This window comes from Amphiura filiformis, chromosome 20, assembly GCF_039555335.1.
Source record: "Amphiura filiformis chromosome 20, Afil_fr2py, whole genome shotgun sequence".
Classification (NCBI taxonomy): domain Eukaryota; kingdom Metazoa; phylum Echinodermata; class Ophiuroidea; order Amphilepidida; family Amphiuridae; genus Amphiura; species Amphiura filiformis.
The window spans coordinates 51,574,728-51,589,165 of record NC_092647.1 but is presented as its reverse complement, the minus strand read 5'-3'; the positions used below and the strand labels follow the sequence as shown (position 1 = coordinate 51,589,165).

The following is a 14,438-nucleotide window of genomic DNA, read 5'->3' as shown; positions in this document are numbered from 1 at the left end:
CATCTATGGTTCCACGCATCGGTACCGCGTGGACATTGTAGTGCAGGGCGGTATAGTCAAAATTGTAACCATATATTGCCATGGTAATTAATCCGATTAACTACGTCACTTCTACGGCGTATACGATCCACTTTTCAAATCAACAACATCACTTCCGGGAAGCCGTTTCGCGGGAAAAGCAGTGGACCAAGTCACTTGTGATCAAGCCATCATCCCCGATGGCCAAGTCGCGAGTACGCATTATAACGTAATTATATGAAAAGTAGGCTATAGTATGATTAGAGAATGCTTTCGCTTATAAGTTATAAATTATAATAATCAATGAAAATTCAAATTAGGATAGTTTATAACAGGTTTGGACAGTTCAAAATGTGTGCCCAGCTAAATCAATGTAGACACGGACACAACTGGTATATCCCTTACATACAGAATCCTTGCACATATGACAATTTCGAAAATGGTGTTACCTTCACTAATTACTCCTCTCTACAGAAACAGTTCATATGATTTGTTCCACTTACATATCGACAGAATTGCATTGTGGTCCGTCTTTTACGAATAAAATCCTTGCACAGTTGATAATTTCGAAAATGGTGTTACATTCACCAATCACTCTATTCTTCAGGAACAGCTTGTATAGTTTGTCCCACTTACATTTTGACAGAATTGCATTAGCTGATTTCCGTTGCGTGGTCCACTTTCCAACGCTATTCAAATAAAGTTGATATTCTATTGCGTGGTTCACTGTCCAAAACTATTCAAATGCAATTGATATGCTGTTGTTTGGTCCTCTGTACGAAGCTATTCAAACGTCCAAAACTATTTAAATGAGTTTTATTTTCCGTTGATTGGGCTACCACGTAAAAATATTTTCTTAAACACTCTCAAAAACAAGAAGACGTAAGCATGGTAAATGAATAGAATCTATTAATATTTGATTAGGGAACCTATTACGAGGGGTATTTTATAATAGATTCAAAACAAGAAAGTCTAAATTAAATAAATGATCCCGCAACCTATTAAAAATTATTAGTCAAATGGATAGCGCACATCAACGTTGTAAAAATCATACTAAAAAATACTAAGCATTGGATCAGTAGATACAAAGGTCTTAGGTTTCATCATTGTTCCTCAAATGATACCGGGTGGCATCAGAACAGTATTTTTACTTTTTGTCAGTGATTCTAACTCACTAAGATACAATGATGTTTTATGGATTCATTCCTTCATTCTTTTTAAGACATAATATTTGAACCACAAGGCTGAATGAATTCAAAGATGTTCTCAATGAAGTTTGTCAAAATCATGTTTACAAAAATTTTCATTTAAATACATCGATGCTGTTATGTTGAGTCAACATTATAGCCTGATAATTTATCTAATTTTAATTTGATCACCATAGATATATATATACAGGGTGTCCCAAAAGTCTCGATACCTTTTTAAACCATTGTATCTTTAAGAAGAAATAGTATACAGAAAATATGAAAACATATTTAGAAAGAGGACATTTGGGCAATTTTTTTAGTACCAAACTTGCTAATATTTGCATGTTGTAGTATGAAGATACGAGCAAATGTTTATCATATTGGAAAATCGTTCTTTCAACCGGAGAAACAAAAACACTCAATTAAATGCAAACGAATTGTCAAATTAACACATCTTCTGCATTTGCTCACAATCCTAACAAAGTGACTTGGTAAAGTAATTTTCCTTATCTCAAGGATTTAATAATGTTTTGATTGAGTTGATACCCCTATCATTACTGAATTGTCACATTGAAACTCCCCTTTCATGCTTAGTCAGAAGACATGCATGAATATAGCGCATATGCAAAAATGGTTAATGAGAACAAATCACCAGGAACATTGTCAAATTGAAACACTATTCCCAACAACTTCACGTTATTTTTATTTTGTTCTTCCGTAGTTTGGACTTTTTTTGTTTTGCAAGTAGTCTATTCGGAATATGTTCAAGATGTCCATCATATAAATTCGCACACTCGCGTACTCTGACGGTGAAGTACTGAATGACGCTTCTGCAAGTGTCTCTTTCAAGTTTTCTTATCTCACTCTTTATGTTTTCCTTCAAGTCTGGTATGCTGCGAGGTTTTGTGCTATACACTCGGTTTTTGAGATAACCCCACAGAAAAAAATCAGGTTGACTTAAATCCGGAGAATGAGGTGGCCAAGTTTGATCAGTTTTGAGGAACATGATCTTCTCATGGAAACGATTTTCAAGCCATTGGAGAGTCACTTTGGCTGTGTGTGGAGTCGCACCGTCCTGTTGAAAGCATTGTTTTGCTCTGCTACCCCCCCCCCCCATTCAAGCACATTCAAGCGGTTTGTATTTGCACAGTGCTGACATTTTGTATGCACGAATAAGTGATAAATGGCGTTGTATCAACATGACTTACAATATTCAACAACACATTCACATTCGTTGGTTTTATGCCGAAACGAAATCGGTCAAACTTACTCAAAAGAAGTTCAACGAACATTATCAACTCACTGGACACGCTCGAGCACCATCAAAATGCTGCATAAAAACATTGTCAACAAATTCTTTAAGACATGATCAGTACGTGATTCAGTGCGCTATGGACGTAGGAAGACAAGGCGATACACGAAACATTGATTAAGTAAGATGTGCTGTATCAGCAAGCCCAAGAAGATCTGTGAATGTTCAGAAAAGGAATGACTGCTGTATGGTACTACGTATTATGTGCCTATACATTCATCTAACATTATTTTTAAGTAGGAGGCACAAAAGGGGGCAAGTTTGGTACCAAAAAATTGCCCAAGTGTCTTCTTTTCCAAATATGTTTTCAAATTTTTTGTATACCATTTCTTCTTAAAGATACAAAGGTTTAAAAAGGTATCGAGACTTTTGGGACACCCTGTAGATATACTTCTGCTAAAGTACACAATAAATATGAATTCCTTATTTACTAGAGGCTAGGTAATTTACATTTCTTAGCTGTATATTTGTAATACGATTCCAAAATCATATCAGAATTCAGCAACTCATTCACAAACTTAACGCAGATGCATTCTTCTATAAAGGTTTGGACATAAACATTAACAGCACCAACTGCAACAAGAAAACAATACTATATAATAACCACTGTCCTGTTAAAAACGAAAAGACATTCAATGAAACAAACCAACAACAGGATCAATAACAACAAAATGATCATCACTCAGCTTCACAGATTATTTGCACAATCCATTTCTCATGCCGATTGCATTATTATTATGTCAACTCTCATGTAAATCCTATTTGTTATTATTTTGAGCGAACGCCGTATGTGATTGCTTTAAAAATAAACTCAAAACTTGAAATCACCTGCCCTCTTTTCCATACGATTTTACGTATGCAAATCGGGCCCGGGAGATCGGGAAACCCATCACGCAGGCGCTGATTAACTTCAACCGCCCAATTCCCTCTCCAAGTGTCTTCATGTGTCAGGAAATTAATAAATTTGGCGGGAAAAATTTCATCCAATTTGTAAAGATACAATGACGACGACGCAGACGAGAGAGAAGTGAGTACCCACTCAACGTTTAGAGTGTTGTGTATATTGCATATGAGGCAGACCTTGATAATTCTGTGTGGAATGTGTATATGCGGGGTAAACTTATCAACAGTGCTACTTCAAACTATAGGATATATTAGCCGCCTCTGGGATTGACAAACTTGAAGAAGAATATTGCTCATTGGAAACAGTATTTTTTAATCTTGCTTAACAGCAGTGACTATTTTTGTCTACACATTTGGTTTGAAAAAAAAAATACCGAGTAACCTTTGGGAAAAATACACAGGGGTATTGTTATACTCCTAAGTCTGAACCTGTTCGCGGGTTACCGCAGACGCAAGGGAACTTAAAAGGCGGTTAAACAAGGTAAGCAACTCATATCTATATTTAGTAATATAACTTGTTGCTTTCCAAATCATACGTGTAAAGGTATTGTGGTCTTTAGGTAATTTTATTGAGGTTTCAAACTTACAATGTAGATCTTTAAGGACTCGAGGACAACGTCTTTGAGCGGGTTGAGTCTTTATTGTAAGAGGATTTTGTTCGCTCATTTGAGGAATGTATCCCCACCCACATCCCAACCCTCGCGTAAAAAACACACTGTGTGAAGATGATCAGTAATTGCTTCGGGTCTATCTGCAGTAATTTCCCCCATGAAAATAACAATCATTAAAAGCTACTAAAGAAGTGTAGTTCACGTGAATGTTGCTAATTACATTTGATGTTAGCAGCTGCCTGATGATCAGATTTGCTACATGAACATGTAAAAATACATCAAATTAATAATTAGTAAATGCATCATGTTAATCCTGCGAGACATTGTCAATGAAGTAAAATTTAGGTTAATATTATTTAATTATTTTAGTGATAAATATACGCTCATTAGTTAAATAACGAATAATAATGTTTTAGCTTCAAATTTAATCGCTCGAAGTTTTCTGCGACCTTCACATATTTTCGAGAATTTATTGCAAAATATGATTAACGTTAGTTGGTAAAGACAGTAGTTTTCAATTGGCACCCACATTTCACTTGTTCATATTAATAGCTCTTGTTAGTAAAATTATAACATTTACAATTATTTTGATTATTAGAGCAAAAATGCCTTTACAAGAAAATGAAATGAAAGAAAAGAGAAAGGCACGTATAATCTGATCAAGCAATATCGCTTCTAATTAGTTATCTGTTTCTGAGATAGATTCCAGAAGCATATCTTGGAATAATTGACACGTTATTTAGTGTCTTATCTCCTTCATTTTTAATTTCCTAAACAGCTTTGTTGTACATAATAAACTTTATTACTGGTGACATTTTCTTTCAAAATCCTGAACTTGTTTGCAATCAAAATACATAAAAATAACGAAATTGCAAATACTATAGAAAGCTAATTGTGTCTTTGTTTTTGTGAACGAGTGCTATAATTACATACTCAATAAATACCGAATTCGCAAACAGAATTGTTATCGTACGTATACACTGGAGACCCATTCTGACAATACAAATCAGTTTTAACAGATTATTGCACAATCAGCATAGACTGCGCAGTATTGGACGCATGGGAGACTGATTTTTGTCTACTTTCTTACATAGAAGAAAAGGTCTACTGCTCTCAATGATCAACTTGTTTGCAATGTCAACTTGTCAAGGCTTTAAAATCTTTAACTCCTTATTTTTAACATCATTAAACATATATTTATGCAGTAATTTATTCCTTCCGTAAATATTTATAAAACATAGAAAAGCATTTCAAAGTAAATAGAAATACACAATTTCATTCAACTGTTTTGTTCGCCCACTCTGAAGATTTGGGTGATCTTAGGTTTGAACTGTTTTATCTTCAGAACTCTGTACCGTATAAAGAAGGTATTAAAAAGACGTCATAAACCAAACAGTTATATTCGGTACCTTTCCATATTCCTCAAACTCGTTATGTACAATATTTACACCGTCCTAGTTGATTTTATTCTCAAGAATAATTCGATCTGTTTTGATTTCGAAATACGAAAGTTGTACGTAATTGAAATATATTTCATTGATTATGACTTATATTTCAGATGTGCTGTATTTGATAAATACAATGAATTTGAGTTCACTTTAATGCACTTTATAATCACATAAACTATTAAAATGATTCGTGTTAAGTTTTACACACCGCTGTTTGAATTTCACCCGCGACGTCTCCATGCGACGGATACTCTTTTAACTAAGTGCTCGGCTACAATGTATTTTGGTATACACCCTTATTATATCTGTGCCATGTCTAAGTTACAGTGTAGGCTAATATCTGCCCTAGGGGAGGTCACCTTTTTCTGAGTCGCCTGCCCCTTATGTCTCTGCTCCCCAACACGTCGAGACTTGGCGAATCTATATCAATGAATGATCTAGATATGTGATGCAAGAGAAGTTGTGCATATTTGAACCAGATTTCTACCTATTGTGTGGAGTCTTACAAAACATTGCATCACAATTATCTTCAAAAACTTGTACCAAACCTTTGGTTTTTGCCCAACCTTCTATTAACCTGTCAAAATAACCCCCCAAATCCTATTACCTTCAGTCTGCCTTAGAATTGCCATTTAAGTAGACGAAAAATCGTGAACCATGCCACAGACACATTAGACCAATGATACAGGGTGAGTAAAAAAAGTGCAATAGTGCAAAGAATCCATCTTTATTTTAGAACCGGGTTGAACATTTTAGGTTTCAAAACGTTATGTGCGTGATATATTCATAAATGATCTTGTATGAAAAAAATGTGGTCATTAGCATTTATCATTCTGTTTTTATGACACATTTTGTAGCGATGCCCCAAATTTTGAATGTCAGCACACTCTATGCAAGGTAAATTTGGAACAACTACCATTTTCTTATCTTCGTTGGCATTGAAGTAGAATGGAGCAAAGTGTTATTGCCCCTGATCTTGCATATATTAATAATATATATTAATAATATGCTTTTTATTTTAAGTAGATTCTTATTTGTTGTTATTTTTTATATTTACCTTTGCTTTAAAAATGTTCATTCACTATCAAAGAAACATACACATTTTGTGGCCGGGGTTTTTAAATGTCGAAAATGTGTGTAAATTGAAGTGAATTACAAAATATTCAGTAAGCTGGACTTATTAGGAATAGACAAATTGGAGTTGGAGTCGGTTGAGGTATAAAGGACTGAATTAATGTTAGACAGATTGTTTAAATTGGAAAAAAGAACTTCAAAGAACACAAAAAGTTTAAGTCAGTTTCAGATCAGGTGTATTTATATTGCGCATTGCGTTTTTTTCTTAAGTGCAAATTAAAGCTGAAAAGTTAGGCAAAAAATACTAAATACCTACATATATTTGTTGGAACATCCTATACGGGCATTTGATCCACAGATAACGATGCAAATGTACTCGAGGTTAATGTTATGTTATTAAAATACAAGAAATAGAGATTTACCACCCTAGCAGACTGAGTCATTTAACTTTGTGTGTGCATTTAGTAAGACAATAACGTTGTCTGAAAATCTAACTGTATTGATTCCAAAATATGTTACACTGTGAGAAATCTGCAGTTCTGAAGTTTTGCCGATACAATAGTTTAGTGTTTGATTTTGTTTTTGTATTTTGTTAATTAATTTCAATGTGCTTTATAGCTTAGGTAAGATCTGATCAACCTATGCCCTGATCTAATAAATAATTTGCTGAAGATCTAATCAAACCAATAATCTCTTAATTGAGATGACATGAATTGGAATAAGATTTCAAACTGGAAAGGACCTGTCCCTAATTTGGGACGGGAAAAGATTGAAAAAGAATGAAAATCAATCCTTTCTACTGAAAAATCGCAAAAGATTTGCCCCTAACTTTAATCGCTAAAGGATTGTAAAAGAATGAGAGTCACTCCTTTTGATTGAAATTTTTTTTTCAAGTCACCCGACTACAGTCGAAAACGATTTGTCCCTAATTCGGGACGGCGAGATTAAAAATTTAATTTTTTTGATTGAATATTCAATCGGGCAATTTAGGAAAGTAGCTTTGACTTTATTTGCGGATGACAACTTGCACATTACCGCCAACCCTTGCACTTTGAACACAAAACAAATACCAGGATTGTGTTTATACATGTGTTGAAAATATTAACCTTTGAAAATATTACTTGTCAAGAAAACTGTAAGAAACGTAGGGCAACACTGGTCACGCACACAAATCGATTGGTCCTGACAGAGCTACTTCCAAAACAATAGTAGCCCATACCTGAAGGTAGTGACCGAATGATTTACAACTGTTTGAGTCGTGGTCTGCTACTAGAAGTTTTCAGTATGATCAAAGGCAGTAACTATTGCAGGGGCGTAATCAGGGGGGAGGGGGGGGGGGCAGCCCCACAGATAATAAGGGATAAAATGGGGACGGCAAAGAGTAAAGTGTCCTTACAATGACTAAAAATGGGACCAAAATGGACAAACTGACATAGTTTTGAAGATGTGGTAACTACCGCATGTTGCAAAAAATACAATACAAAAATTTTATGAATTTATGTTGCTCACAAGATAACGTGCTTTCAGTTTGAAAGAGGTTGCATCTAAACATCAATTAATGAAACCCAAATCCAGATATCGTCACCTATTTTACCCAAAGTCTTTTGTAGAATGATGAATATCAATTCTAATTAACTTCTAAATTGCAATTCTAGGCTCTTTAAATTAGCAGCACGAAATATTATGGACGTTCATAATTCCCAAACATTTTTAAATGTTAAACTGTTAAAATAGTTATAAATAGAAAATAAGCAATCGAGGATTTTTACTTTTTCACCGAGGTTTCTAATTATATTAGGTATAAGATTGAAGGATTGCAATTCAATCGACCCATATCGGATATTCATAAAATGAAAGCCTCAGCCTCTATAAAATAGAAATTCGATAGAGACGGTACTTGCTGTTATGATTTGAAATACTTATACTTATACTTAATTCACACAACGTAACATATACTTCTATAATTATACTCATCACGGGATACTCATTTCAACTGAATTCAGTTTTACAAGAAATGAAGTGTTACTGTGAATACGCAAACATTAATTTCTCACACGTTTCCTAATATCCCAATGTTAACAGTCCACAAATAAATATTTCTCGAGGTTGTGTGCTACATATACATTAGAATAATGAGTCAACGTGTGTTTTGTTTTTAATACATCCCCTCTCTGAGGTTAATGTTTGGTTTTGGAAACAAGTCTTATTATCCATGATACAGGGCGTCCCTGAAAGAACTGTAAAAAACTGTATATTTTTTTTGGTATTTTATCGCATAAACCAAACTTAACTAAACAACTGGTGTGGTTGAGAAATATATCATCTATCACATACTTCTTGAATTTTATCCGCTCCGTTTTTTAAATAAAAGAATTTTACGAAATTACCTCATTTTCAATCCGTTCCACGGAGTCAAATATCTATCAATGACAATAGACGCCTCATGCGCTGATGGTGAGCAGTGATTAGCACTCAACATACAGATCATCGATTGATATTTGAATATGTGGAAAGGTTTGAAAATGAGGTAGTTTCGTAAAATTCTTATATTTCAAGAACGGTGTGGTCATTGTCAAAATTCAAAATGTGATAGCTGATTCATTCCTCAAGCACACAAATGACTTAGTTATCATTAGTTACTTATTAGTTATCTCCAGATGTACGTCGGCAAGTGACCAGCATGCAAGAGCGTGAGCGTCAGACCACTGGTATGAAGCACCCCATGTTCAACCAGAGGAAGCTTCCTAAGCAAAGTTCATCCTCTTGGAGGACCTAGCTGATATCAACGATTCTGCTCGTCACTGCGTCAGCTATTGGCTCGGGCGCATTTGACCCTGCGCTTGGACACGCTAAGAAGAAGTTGTGACATTAAAATCCCAAAACAATTAACTTTCTGACGTTAAAGTTCTTTCAGGGACAACCTGCATCAGTAATTTTACATTTCACTCTTCTTCTCGCTCTTTTTCGCATGACTTACCTACCTTATGTTTAAAGAAAATCTGCTACATCCAAACAGGTTATTATTGTGCCCCTTTGTGGTCATTTTAATAGAACAGAAAGAATCTACCTTTTTCAGTGGTAGATTTGTGACGTCGTCAAGATCTGGTTGTGGTATAACTGTATAACAACTCATTCGGTTCGCTATGATTCCGTTACGTTTTTCTTCAATGGAAATATTGAAAAATTGGAACCTCCGCTGAGATTTATGACCAGGGCGTAGCCAGCATTGTTTTGGGGTCAGTATGGGTAGCTAAAAGAGGTAATTTAATGAAATATTCTTCTAAACAGTGGCGATTTCAACGTTTTGTCCGAACAAACATTATTAGTTTTGAACCAAAGTTACTTTGACCTTTAAGAGAAAGAATCTACAATTTGAAGCCAAATTATAATCCTCCCGCGCGCAAATAAAGGTGGGTTACGGGTCACTTGACGTAAGCTAGCCAGTAATAGAGTAAACAATTCGTATCTTGTTAACGTTCCTTATATCTAAACAATGTGGTTGCACTACGCTCTTATGGCATTTTAAAACACCCGATAGTTTGCCTTAGGTTTCAAAATTATAGCAAAAAGGTTTATATTATCAGGATATATTATAAAGATATATGACAGGTTATCTCCTCCATCTTGTCTAGCCGCTACATGTTCTATCATTTCGTGTTAAGCAATAGGGGAAATAGATTAAGACAAAAAATAGCAATTGCATATAAGAACTTAAGAAAACAAGATTACGCAGAAGAAAAAACAAACCGTACTGGTAAACAGAATAACTGATAAGCAATAACTTAATGGAAGTCTAACACAAATACCGATAATGACACGGAGGTAGTAATATATACGAATTGGACTTTCTTAGTTCTATAGTTGTATGGACTGGTCGTTTAAATAATGACAAACAATTGATTCATTTATTATGTTTTATTACCAGAAGGCTTATAAGATATTTATTTGAGCTGGATTTACCTTTCACAATATCTAGTCCAATATTCCCCACTGGAGCTAATATAGGTCAGTCGACTTGTTGCAAAAGCTATTTTAATTTTTACCTAAACAATATGAAACCTATCGGCAAAAATGTGCATTTTCTCTTTTAATCTCTGCTACATCTTTGCTACTGGAGCTCCTCAGACAAGTAACCCACCAAGAACATAATGCTTACGTAGCAGATTATCCAGAAAATACTACGACGTAAGTAGGAAAAGTTTTCGGAGATGAAAACAATAATAAAATGCGCACTTATGTATAAACTAACAAACCCAATAAACAAGTACGTGAATCAGTTCCACTAAACCAGCCGGTAAAGAGCATGAAACCAACCAGCCAACCAACCATTGCACCTAACTAGCGATTCAGACGATTTATGATATTTGCGTGTCGTAAATCGACTAAAATGTCTAGAGTTAAAACCTGTATTGATTGCAAGCTCACAAGTTCATAGTTAAGATAAAGGCATTAAAAGGAACAACCATCCAGCCAACTCAACCAAGCAACCAGAAAAACAAAACAAAACAAAACAAACAAAAAACCAAACAAGAATAAATAAATAAATAAATAAAAGAATAAATAAATAAATAAATAAATAAATAAATAAATAAATAAATAAATAAATAAATAATAAAGAAATAAAGAAAGAAATAAAGAAATAAAGAAAGAAAGAAAGAAAGAAAACTAACTAATAATTCTACCAAACTTACCAACAAAATAACCAGCCAAATAAACAAAACAAAACAAAACAAAACAAAAAACAAACAAACAAGCAAAAAACAAAACAAGAATAAATAAATAAATAAAAAATAAATAAATAAATAAGTAAATAAATAAATAAATAAATAAATAAATAAATAAATAAATAAATAAATAAATAAATAAATAAATAAATAAATAAATAAATAAATAAATAAATAAATAATTAAATAAATAAATAAATAAATAAATAAATAAAAGAATAGCAACGTTTGCACAGTATTTTTGTGGGACCTGAGAGCACATCAGACACATCAAATTGCATACGAAGAATATCCTTTTAATATCAAGCTGAGAGGAAAAGCCGTCCATCATTTGAACATTTTAACCTTTTCGTATTGAAGATATACATTTGTTTCCAAAAAGAAAAAAAATATCAAAATATTAAATTTTAATTTGCATTATATCGCAAATTTCATAAAATGAAAATAAAGTTATGTATGCTACACTCTAACATCAAATTGATTTCATTGCTTTTATTTAATCTTGTTTAATTAAATATTAAAGCCACTCTAACAAGCGCGGCCTTCCTTTTGATGGCTTAACAAAAATCGTCCTACTTGCTATGCTGAGTGCATGATAGAGAAGACGATTGAGGCTATTGAGTGTTCTTAATCTTCTAGAATTTATCTTAGGTAAAACCCGTATTGATCATGTTGATTGAAGGCTGTTAAGTCAACAAGCTGGAAGGGTAAAAGAGAATAACTTGTGATTAATTATTAAATCGTTCTTTTTGTTTCTAGGTGTCAATAGAAATGGTTGAATTAGGTCACACAGGGAAAATCGTTAAATACGATGTATTTACAAACCTTCAAGCCTTTAAGGCAGCGATAGATAATTTTTTGATGCGGATTTACACAAGGTGTAATTCAATATAAATAATATGGATGCAAAGAAGTCTGCGTTAGTTCAGTATATAAACACGATATTTTCCATGAACTAAATGCAAATGTTATGATATTACTGCAGTTTTTGTTGGTAGTTTTGTCAGTTATTTATAGTTTAAATGACGTGCTTGGGGCTCGAGCAAACTGACTTATGAAAATTTTGAGAGAGAAAAAAATCAGGACTCAGAGGGGATTGAACCCCGGTCGCTGGATTACCGGTCCAGAGTCTAACTACTGTACTCCCTGAGTTCACAGTCGGTACTCGGGCAATCTCATTGTATAGTTGTTACAAATCAATGTTTTCATGTTACTTTGAAAAGAAGGAGCATGTTTACTAAGCAAGAATCGCTCATTGCAACCAGGGGAATAACAAGTAAGTTACTAACATGACTAAGAAGGGCATACAACTGTATAACGATTAAGCTTTTTAGACATAATAATACCTTCTCTTCAAAATCTAAGTAATTTCGTGTTAATTTGCGGTTAAACGAAAATACTTATTGTCAAAATTAAGTATTAATTCAGATAATTTCTTTTGAATGTTATGGATTAATTCTAACTCTAAGACTAACCTGTTCCTTCATTAAGCACCGTCGGGAATCTGTACCACAAAAGACTGTATTAGTCCACCAGCTTTGATATTGGAATATTTTTTATAATAAACATAAGGAATCGGATAGCAACGTTTGTACAGTATTTATTTGTGGAACAGTAGAGCACATTAGACACTCGATACAATACAACTTTTATGGCAATTGTATATTTGTGATTTTTAACAGTCTTCGAAGTAAACTTGCGCCATCAATGGAATATTGTGACCTTTCGTATTGAAGACCTAAAGGGAAACCCCGATTGTAGACAAGATATCATCACAGCATCACCATCTGCTGAAGACGCTAGCCGATCCAGTGAAAACGTTCCTGGTGAGCGAAAAGTAGTGTAGGGTTGAAGTTACCTCTTTATTTATTTTATCTACCACTACGTTTGAATATTCACTCGTATATATGAATATATATTATACATGTAAGTTAATCAGTAATTGGGACGGTAAAATCATTTCTGTGCTACGTACATTATTATAAGTCATGATAGTAGAAAGACATCAGTAATTAATTTATTAACTTACTTCTATATGCAATTCAGCAGTAGTAGAGCAATTTTGTTTCATTTTATGTTTATTATCGGGTAATAGCAATACATTATCTGAGTGCCATGGTTGAGCATACGTATTTCCAATGCATGTCATTCTTTATCTTAATTGTGGCCTATTGCATTGATTCTATACTAGGCAGGTTTGTTCTCTTCTCAGTTGTGGTAATATAAAATATAGCATAGCATAGCATAGCATAGCATTGCATTGCATTGCATTGCATTGCATTGCATTGCATTGCATTGCATTGCATTGCATTGCATTGCATTGCATTGCATTGCATTGCATTGCATTGCATTGCATTGCATTGCATTGCATTGCATTGCATTGCATTGCATCGTATTGCATTGCATTGTATCGCATCGCATTGCATTGGTCATTCAGTTGCAATAATTGTAGGAGTCCGTCCTGTGAAATATATGAAAAAATATCACTCTCGTTATGCAATTGCAATGCTTAAGTTTCAGGCTTTTGTTTGTATCCTTCATACATGATAAACACATTTGTATTACTTACAATTACATGTACAGAAATCTATAAACACAAGACACACGGCGGTTGCAACAATCTTCTTTACTGCATCGTGTTACATCATCCAAAGATTCCTGTATATGCACAAGTGAACTAATCACATTGTTACAGGCAATTGACAATTTAATAGTAGATCTTTTAAATAAAAACACACTGTAATTGTGTCACTCATAATTATGTAGTTAGGTTTGGTCGAATAGAAATTATCGAGATAGCTCCGAACTTTGCACTAAATAATATATCATATACTAAAAAGTATTTTTAAATTCAAAAAATGTTATATAGATAAGTGACGAAAAAAAACCCTGTTCTTCCTATTGAAGATTTTTGCAAACATTTTTTCTAAAAAGTCTAAATGCAAATCATGGGTCGATCGGGCCCATAGAACAGGCTTTTTTGTCGCCTAACAGCATATTTGTGACCCGGCAGCACAAATGAGCCGTAAATTCCCTAAATTGTATTCTGAGTTGCGATGTAAAATGTGTACGAAGGTCGTATTCATTGGTAACTTAAGCTGGCCCGACATCCGTCTCATTTTGATAGTCAAAAACTAGTCAATAATCCTATTGTTGAA

The 14,438-nt window shown here is 33.8% G+C and overlaps 1 long non-coding RNA gene across 1 annotated transcript in view; it reads left to right on the top strand.

The window, feature by feature from the left end:
* The first annotated feature begins 3,528 nt into the window (after nt 1-3,528).
* LOC140141957 (uncharacterized) overlaps nt 3,529-14,438 on the top strand; it is a 245,066-nt gene continuing 234,156 nt past the window's right edge. Inside the window, exon 1 of the long non-coding RNA XR_011857492.1 lies at nt 3,529-3,904. This is a non-coding gene — a long non-coding RNA (uncharacterized lncRNA). The remainder of the gene's footprint in view (nt 3,905-14,438) is intronic.